Genomic DNA, 9,859 nt, shown 5'->3' on the forward strand with positions numbered 1-9,859 from the left:
TACCTTTGGCACTTATTAGATGTGTGACTTTGGGCAAGTCATTTGACCTCTGAGCCTATTTCCACATCTGTAAAATGGAGATAATGCTTTGTAAATAACTATCACAAAGAACTGTTATGAGGTTCAAATGAGATAATATATGTAAAGTGTTTTGCATACTTCAGAGCACAACTGTCAACCTGTTATCCTTCTTTAAGTTTCATCCTTAAATTATCTTAGAATTACTTTACTTAGCAAGGTCTTTTGACAAACTTTCTTTGAACCTGTTTTTCCTTGCACTGCTCAATGTTATTTGAAACACACTACTCAATACCTTTAGCCATCCTTCCCTACAGTATTTTATAAATAAGTTTATATTCTAAACTTTGTTACCTTTGCCACTTCAGAGCTCCATAGGTACGAACCATAACATTACAAAGAATTATAAATAAGCTGTGTGAAGGATGCCATCAGAGAAATGGACAGGAAAAGGAAGACAACCAGGTCATGTTGTGACAGAGAGCCAAAGGGCTTGACTGGTGTGCTCTGGAATTCATGAGAAAGTGAAGACGACCCTAGTCTGTTAGGCAGCCCATCACAGGATAGGTAGGCATAAATGGTTTGTAATATGCATCACCAAAGAGAATATTTACATCAATAGGTTTACAGCATAATGTGATAAATCTAACATCCAAATCATATTTCTGATAACATGCTGTAAAACATTCACAGGCTACTATATACATACACTTATATGCACATATATTTATACACACATGCAACAAATAGCAACAAAACTTTATAATTGCATAGAGGGAAAATTATATTAAAGAAACAAGAAAATTATCAACCATTTTGTTTACCTTTATTACTCTTTCAATCTCAAACTGTTATAGTTTTATTTTTGCATATTCTGCATTTTTTGCTTTAATTTTGGCTTTTGTCTATTTCTATTACATTTTTGAGAGATACATGTTTATAATTAAAAAATAAATTTCAACACTTCTCAGGAGTTACATCCCTCCAATGGCAAAAATTGCAATCTAATCACACCTTTTTCCAAACTGTATGATTCTGGTTCATATCTATTAAAAACAAAATCTATTCAAAGCACCAAAACCTTTCATGTAAGTCTTTTGTACATTTTGTGGATAGCAGTGCATCATTCAGATTGTTCCTTCATTATCCACTACTTCAGTTTTATACATTTACATTTCTTAACGTCCAAGTTTTATAATTTTTTTATATGCAGACAATCACAGTATAGCCCTCTACCTACCATAGATCCTTCCACTGGCCTTTGAATCATTTGAAATTGTGATGCTTCATGGATTTTAGTGTGTTCCATGACTCACAGTAATAGAGCATGAAGAATAAAAAATGGGGTTTGTGTCAAGGAGTGGTTCTCTACAACTATACCAGCAGAGTGGAACAAGGATGGCAGATTTCAAGCCTTGAAAATTATCTCAGTGATATCTGCTCTCAGATATACCTGCTCTCTAAGGACCAGTCTAGTTTAGTAATGGTGATGAATTGTATGGTCATGGCCCATAATATTATTGTCCATAATAAAAATTCTGCTTATAAAATACATTCTGTGAATTCTGTATCAGTCAGAACAACTGTTAATCCAGTTAGAATGACAGTTAACAGTCTTAAAGCATCTCTAACAGTCTTAAGAAAACCAGAGGAAGACTACTTTGTTTCATATTTTGCTGAATTTCCAATACCCAAGTGGACTCATGTCAAAACAAAATCTAACTTCTGATTAAGATTAAGGTTTAAAGGCCAAAGTTATCCAAAAGTCGACTTTGTCCTGTGTGTCAAATTAAACACTAGACTTTATGTTAATTAACAATTTACAATTCTATTTACAGGGTGCAAGCTCCTTGAGAGCAAAGAAAAGAATCTTTTATATCTTGAAATAACCTTCAGAGTCTGGCACACTGTGTTGGGCACAGTAAGCAGGCACTTAGATGAAATGAATGGAAAATAATAAATGGAATATAACTGTTAAAATATTACACCAAAATGGTCATAATAGGGTTTTATGTTAAAAATATCTTAGCAAGTCTTTGAAAATTCCCAAACAGGAAGGAATTTGAAAGTTTTTACAATTTTCCATAAACTTTTGTTAGCTTGCTTTCTATAAAACCTAATTCATTGCTTTCCACTGGCTCTACATTTTGCTAATAAAAAAGGAGCGTGTTATAGAATCAACCAGTTATATTTAATTTACAATTTCAGATGCTAAATGTCCTTAGTTTCCTTGATTCTATCTTCCTTGTCAACATGAATAAAACTTTGTTACCAATCATTCAAAAGAGTATGGGGATGCAGAATAAAACTTTTAAGTGTGATATTAAATTAAATTTCCACCAAAACTATGCCTTTGGTGACAGTAAATACAATGGAAGCAAATTTACCATTACTACTAGCTCCTTTTTCCTCTTATCAAATTTTAGGTTTTGAAGGCATAACCAAATGTTTTCTCTTATTACCTGATATAACAATCCATTGACAATCCTCTTCTGTTGCCTGACTGAGCCACGAAGCTTTGATAATAGGCTTCTGAAATTGATGTCTGGAAAGCTTGAGTTCTGATACATCTTATGAACTTGGAAACAATTGTTTATGTGTCAACAATTGTATGAATCATCTCTTCTGGTAGAACCAGTCCACTGAAAAGTGGAGAGGCAAATGGAACACCACAAACTGATCCCCAGGTAACCACTAACCACCACAACTTATGAACACAGTCTATTAAAATACTCTTTTCCAAAGGGTCTAACATTTATGACATGAAAATATCGAAATTTCTATTTTTACTTATTTTTATCTTAAAAAATAAATCCCAAAATATTTTGAAATTATCAAAATGATTTGAAATAGCAATTTAGATGCAACCAGAGTACTTAAAAAACTTTATCCTAAATGCATACTGTGCTTTATTAGCTTATAAAACCATCATAATTAAATATTTTAAAACTCAGTTACTGACCAAAAAAACTACCTTAAAATTGGTAACAAAATTTTCTCATCTGTTTAAAATCTTTCAAACTAAGAGTTTCAATGGACTCATTTATTAAAAATGTAAAAATGAAATACCTCCATTGAAATTGCAAAAATTGGTTGATATTAGATGGAAATTAACTAGAAGAAATTCACTTTTAGATAACTGGTTGAACTGAAAAATAAGTTTTCTGATTTACAAAGTAAAGCCAGTGAATGATACTTCTTCCGTTTGGATCTACTGATAATGTTTGTGAGGTCTTCATTTTTCCACCATGCAACAGCCATTAGATAGCAATCACTAAGAACTTTCCAAGTACCAGTATGTATATACTCGGTACTGGCGATATAAGACAAGAGAAACAATCTCTGCCCTCAAGTAATTTACATTCTATGGAGAGATGAACAGAGAGGGAAAAAAAGTAAATTCAGAATTACATCTTCCAAATGCTGAATCACAATGTTTCATGTCATTTTTAAGAAGAAGGAAGTAAGTCATATGGTTCTCATGCAAATAAGATGAGCTTTGTACCATTAATGAATAAAACAATTTGTCATCCTTACCTCATCCTCTTAAATTTCTTTTAAAATGTTCCTAATATATTAGGTATACATAATTTTAAAATAGATTAATATGTTTATACAAGGGATGCAAGTTCAAAATATTTTTACTGATAAAAAAGGTGCAGGGTCAAAATGGTTTTTTTTTAGATCACTATATACTAAGGCGTACAAGGGATACCAATGAAGGGACCATCTAGATCTATGAAATGACAAATGCTTTAAATTAAGGCAGTTCACAAAACCATATCAGGCAGTATATGTGATTATTTTCCTATTAAAGCTATCCCTTCCACGTTGAGAGAGTTAAGGGTGCAGCACCCCAGCAATCTGGAAAATCCACATAAAATCTCTTGACCCTCCATTCAAACCTAAGAAGTCTGAATTTTTTTCTTTTTTTCTTTTATGGGATGTTTACAGTACCCTAAAACTGTGAAATTTGGGTTGATATATGATACTCTTCTGAATTTTTAAACTTTTTCTTCATCTGTTGGCCTTTGTATGTCATCTGCAACTTCCACAAAACTCCCCCAAAATTCCCACGGAATTTCTTATGCCAACCCTCAATAGGGAAAGTCTCAATGTGAAAGGGATATCCTTTTAAGAAATTGTACTGTAGTGGGCACTACCACTGCCATTATTGTTTTAGAAGGTGCTTTGATGAAAGATTTACATACATTTATCTGGGAGTAAACTACTGTAAAAGCCTAATACTGATTACCTTTTTTTAAACTTGAGAATGACAATTAACTTTTGGACTTCAATTATCGAATTTATAAAACTGAGTCTGAGAATAAAATACTAGGTGATCACCAAGATCCCTTCTACTTTTAAATATTATAAAATCTCATCTTGTACATTGTGCACATCTGCAAAAAATTTCCTTGCATCTGTGTACCTAGTAAGATTTACAAAGTTCCTTCCAGGACAATTTCTCAGGATAGGTTGTAGCAGGTTTATTCTATCATTTTACAAATGAAAAACTGAGACTCAGGTTTTAAGCCATATAGTCAAAGAACTAGAATTCAATTGAACTCAGGCCTACTGACTTCCCTAAGTGCAAAGTACTTTCCAGAGGTACTGTGAAGTTATTTTAACACCATAAAAAGAAGACTAATACCAGTATTTTCACAATTAGGTCCATAAGGAAATCTTTTATTATCTTTAAAGCAAGAACACATTAACTTGTAACTTTTATAGAATGGGCTTCCTTTATAATTTTAGGTATTCTTTTATACATTTAAAAACATTCTGAGGGGAGGCTAGGTGGTGTAGTGGATAAAGCACCAGCTCTGGAGTCAGGAGTACCTGGGTTCAAATCCTGTCTCAGACACTTAATAATTACCTAGCTGTGTGGCCTTGGGCAAGCCACTTAACCCCGTTTGCCTTGCAAAAACCTAAAAAAATTAAAATAATAAAAAAATTTAAAAAAAAAAAACCATTCTGGGGGCGTCTAGGTGGCGCAGAGATATAGCACAGGCCCTGGAGTCAGGAGTACCTGAGTTCAAATGTGACCTCAGACACTTAATAGTTACCTAGAATCTTTAATAAAAATAAATTTTAAAAGTTATCTAGCTGTGTGGCCTTGGGCAAGCCACTTAACCCCATTGCCTTGCAAAAAACTAAAAAACAAACAAACAAAAAACTTTCTGAGAAGGGATCCACAGATTCACCAAAAGGCCAGATTCACCACCAAAGGGATCCATATCACAAATACAAATTACATTAGCGGATTCTAAAATTTATACCTTCCAGTTTTCAAACGTAACCTGCAAACTTTTCAAGTGACTTTAGCTAAGGGGGGATTGGGGAAGAACCTTACATTGCACTGTCCTTTAGCACTGACTGGGTGACATCACAGAGCTATCCCAGAAAGGCCATTCAAAAAAACTATCAAAAATCATCTCTGAATAACAATTTGCATTCACCTCAGATAAAAAACTTCCAAGCTTAAATTTGTTCTATTGCCCCCAAGCTTACCAGCAAAAGTTAGGAAGCTATAAAAACTGTTTAAAGGTGTGAGGTGAAAAGGATGACAGAGATGTGATTTTATAAGAATTCAACAGAAATTCCCCTATTGGTCTTAGGTTTCCTCCTCTGTCAAAAGGGGTTGGACTATCCCTGAACTAATGAAAAGAGACAAGCAAATACAAAATACAAAATAAAAATGAACTAAGAAATGTGCTATATCACAAAGTATTTCAAAATATGAGGAAATATGCTCAAACTAATGTTCACACTAAAAGTGTTACTTTAATGAGAACAAAATGGTGTTTGTAAGTATTAATAAAATTAGCTTATCTGTACACCTCATTTTAATAGATTTTTACAAAATATATAATTTGTTAGTACAATATGAACATAGTTTTAAAATAATATGCATAATGATATATGCCAAAAAATTTTTTACTGATAAAGATGCTATGTCTGGCACATAATATATAATTAATAAATGCAAAATAATATTTTTCAGTTTTAACAGTGAGTGTATTTATGAGCAAGAATAAAGAGAGGCCTCTCCTCTCTACTTTCTAAAGCATAAACCTCACAATTAGAGAATTTATCAAAGCTGAAAAAACCTTGAGATAATTTTGTCTAATTTCATCATTTCACAGATAAGGTCACTCTGCCCTAAATTATGATAGTATCATAATTATCTTATTCTCCCACAATGAGTACTGTGAGGTGTGAGCCTTATTTATGTTTTATCTGACCAATCACAGCCCTTAAACTACTGCAAAGGCTTAGAGAAAGTACTTAATGAAAGGGGAGAACCCGAAAAATGCGAAAAGCTTGTACACACTGAATAGTTTATGAAGCTGTTATTCTGTACCCGAAAAAAATAAAATAGCCATGACATTTCCATTTTCAGCCATGTGAAACGGAGGCTTTGTTCCTGAGATGAGGGACTCTACAATTTGACATTTCATGAACTCTGCGGCCCCTAAGGCCCCGGGGGAGGGCAAGTCCCAGGTTCGGAGCGCTGTGTGGCGCCTCCCCATTGGGAAAATAGGCCATGAATGCCATCAGAAACGCGTCCAGGCTCGCTGGGCATAGGGAGACCAGCGCAGGAATGCAACGCGAGCACCGGAGGGGGCGGCCCTGGCGAGGGGCGCAGGGCCGCCCCGGCTGGCACTGCCGACCCTTCTCATCGGTTCCGGAAGGGCCCCGGGGGCACGCGCACCGCGGGCGGGGCAGGCTGGGGTCCCGCCTGGCACACAGTGGGCGCTTCATTCACCCCACCGCGGGGACACCAGCCGCCGGCCCGCTCCCGGGCGCGGACGCGCGGGGGCGGGGGGCCGCGCGGGGGCGGGGCCGCGCGGAAGGAGGGGGAGGAGGGGCAGAGCGAGCGGCCCCGGGGGAGGGGAGGGGAGGGGAGGGGAGGGAGCGCGGGGCCGAGCCCAGCGCGGCCGGCCCGGGGCGGGGCCGACAGGGCCGGGCCGGGGGTGGCTTCCGGGGGACGGTGAGGGGCGCCGGGGGCCCTCCAAGGCGCTGCCGGGACCCGGGGCCCGGGCCGAAGCGGGGAGCGCGGGGGGGCAGCGTTCGGGTGCGGGGAGGCCCGGCGGCCGCCCGGGCGGAAGGCGAGGCCGCGGCGAGGGACGTTACTTTACCTGCGGCTCAGACCCGTGCGGTCCCCGGTGGCGGCTCCGGCTCTATTGTTTCTCCGGAGCCAAGATGGCGGCCACCGCCGCCGCGGGCTCCCCCCGCCGGGTACCCTCGCTCTCAGCGAAGGGCCTCATTGGCTCTGGGCGAGAGAGACGCTCGCTGATTGGATAGCCCAAAATACGCTGTTGCTAAGGTGCCTGGTGACCGGGCTGGGAGGCTTCGAGGCCGGGGGAAGGGAAGCTGGAGTGGAGGGGGAGGGGAAGGCGGAGGCGGAGCCTGAGGCCGGCTGGTGACGTCACCCGGTGCCCGCCCGCTCCCGCGGCCCCCCACGCTCCTCAGGTCCCCCCTCCTTGCGGTGAGCGCCCCGCACTCCGGTGGCCCCCATCCCCCGCCAACACCGAACGTTCCATCCTCCACGCTGAAGGCGCAGGCCCGCCGCCCCCAGGGTCCCCCGCCCCGGGGCCCACAGACGTCACCCCACATTGTCTTCCCGGCCACTCCCGCAGGCGCACCCCGGTCCTCCCACGGCGTGACCGCGGCAGTGGCGGTGTTCTCCCTAACCGCCCCGGAGCACCCGTCCTCGGAGATCCCTCGCTGCTGACGGGGAGGCAGAGAGCCCGGGCCCCGGAGCCAGAAGACCCGAGCCCTACTTCTTTTGTTTTGTTTTTGCAAGGCAGTGGGGTTCAGTGACTTGTCCAAGGTCACAGGCAGTTAGTAAATGTCAGAGGCTGGATTTGAACTCGGGTCCTCCTGAATCCAGGGCTTCCCCTTGTCCTAGTTCTAACAATTAGAACAACACCGACCAGACCCAAACTGGAGTATCCATGTCAGCAGGAAGGGTTTCCTTGCCTTCCATCCTTGGTCCCCATTATCTTTTTTTTATTTTGTAAGTAAACTCATGGATAATTTCTTAACATATTTACTTTGTACAAAGATAAGAGAAATAGGATTCCGAATTTTACCAGAATAGAACGAGATCAGATCAAATGAGATCAATCTAATAGGAAATCCTCTTGCCTAGGGCCACTTTTACACACCCGGAGAAAAAAATAGAAATTAAAAGAGAAAATGAAATTTATTAAAAAGGGAGAGGTGGTTGGAGAGGTTGGAGGGAGTGGAAGTGTTGAAATTCTATTTAATTGCCTGGAGTAGGAAAAGTGGTGAAAGTAAAATTTCTAAACAATTAGAGCTGTTCCAAAGTAAAATGAGTTGTTAGGTAATCAGTTTCCTGTCATTGAAAGTTCTAGGTCAATAAACATTAAGCACCTATTATAGGCTAGACCTTTAGATGAGAATTCATCTAGGTCTACCAAATCACTTTGGTATGAATAAAGGTTTGAGTTTTGTCTTTCTGACAAAATATTGAATAGCTGAAAATCAGTCAGAAAACATGGTCTTCATCACTCATGCGGGTCTATATTTTTGGGGGTGAGGGGGTATTATGTTTACTCTTAAACAGGAATATTTTAGTAATGTATAAAAAATTATTTGTACAAAATAAAAATAAATAATTTAAGAAAACATGGTTCCAAGTCCCTCTCCTAAAACATACCAGTAAATTCTTATTACATGAATGGGAAAGTCACCTCTCAGTTCCCTAGATTATAAGTTAGAGAACAGTTGCTCATCTTTTTTGCTAGAAGGGATTTCCACACCAGGAATTTCCTTCAGCAATGAAACTACACACCTACTCCGTGCCTCCCCACAAAATGCCAATGACCATCTCATGTTTTTATTAGGGCTGGAGGGAAAGTGTTTATCAACTGTTCCAAAACAAAGGCCCACCACCCAGAAAATAAACCAAATTGAATCCTTCCAGTAGACTTCCTACATCAATTCTCCTTGTAATAGTTTAATACAAATATTGTATTTCTCTATTAGAGTATAAACTCCTTCAAGGTTGAATGAACACTATAGTGGCAGCCATATGGATTATTCTGTTTGGTCTGGGTTTCATGTTCTAGGAAGGACATGACCAACTGTAGAATGTCCAGAGCAATCAGGAGAGAACTAGAGAATACTATCAATGATCTTTGGGAGAAATTGGGAATTTTAGACCAGAAAGAAAAGATGTTAGGAGTACATGATTCGTTTTCAGATATTTGAAGTTTTCACAAGGGGAGCAAGGGTTTGATTTGATCTTCTTGGCAGCTTGCCTGGAGGCAGATTTTGGCTCAAATAGGGCTATTCCAAAGTAAAATGTTTTGTTAATCAGGTTCCCGGCTTTTGGAGGTACTCAATAATCATTCTTATCTACTATTTGCCAAATAGTATGTTAAGGGACACAAAAAGAAGAAAAACACAGTCTCTGCTCTCTGGGAGCTGACAATACAATAGAATCAATAATTATACAAATATATACAAACATCCATATGTATGGTAATGGAAAGTAATTAAGAGAGGGGTATTACTAGAAATAAGAATCAGGAAAGCCCTCAATCAGTCAGTAAATATTTATTAACCTATGATGTTCAAGCACTGAGCTAAGAGCTGGGGAAGAGGTAAAAGATAGTCCCTGCCCTCAAGGAGTCAACAATCTCAACTATGCCAACAAATATAAACAAAGCAAGATATTTATATAGGCTAAATAAATCATTAATAAATTAAAAAGAGAAGTTGTGAAAGGTTTCCTGTAGTTAGATTTTTATTAGGACTCTTAAGTTAGGGAATTCTGAGACCAAAATTAGGAAGGAGAACATTC

At 39.3% G+C, this 9,859-nt stretch overlaps 1 protein-coding gene across 3 annotated transcripts in view; it reads right to left on the reverse strand.

Moving 5' to 3' along the window:
• The window catches only part of IP6K2 (inositol hexakisphosphate kinase 2), a 42,144-nt gene extending 34,711 nt beyond the window's left edge, over nt 1–7,433 (reverse strand). The window contains exons 1-2 of one of the 3 annotated variants that reach the window (XM_074197883.1): nt 7,164–7,433; nt 4–67 (exon numbers count right to left, since the gene is read on the reverse strand). The gene's annotated coding sequence lies outside the window, so the exon portion shown is untranslated. Of the gene's footprint in view, nt 1–3; nt 68–372; nt 2,473–7,163 lie in introns of those variants that run through there. The other 2 variants (XM_074197882.1, XM_074197888.1) reach the window with 2 other exon arrangements.
• Nucleotides 7,434–9,859: the final 2,426 nt, after the last annotated feature.

This window comes from Macrotis lagotis, chromosome 8 (assembly GCF_037893015.1).
Source record: "Macrotis lagotis isolate mMagLag1 chromosome 8, bilby.v1.9.chrom.fasta, whole genome shotgun sequence".
NCBI lineage: Eukaryota > Metazoa > Chordata > Mammalia > Peramelemorphia > Peramelidae > Macrotis > Macrotis lagotis.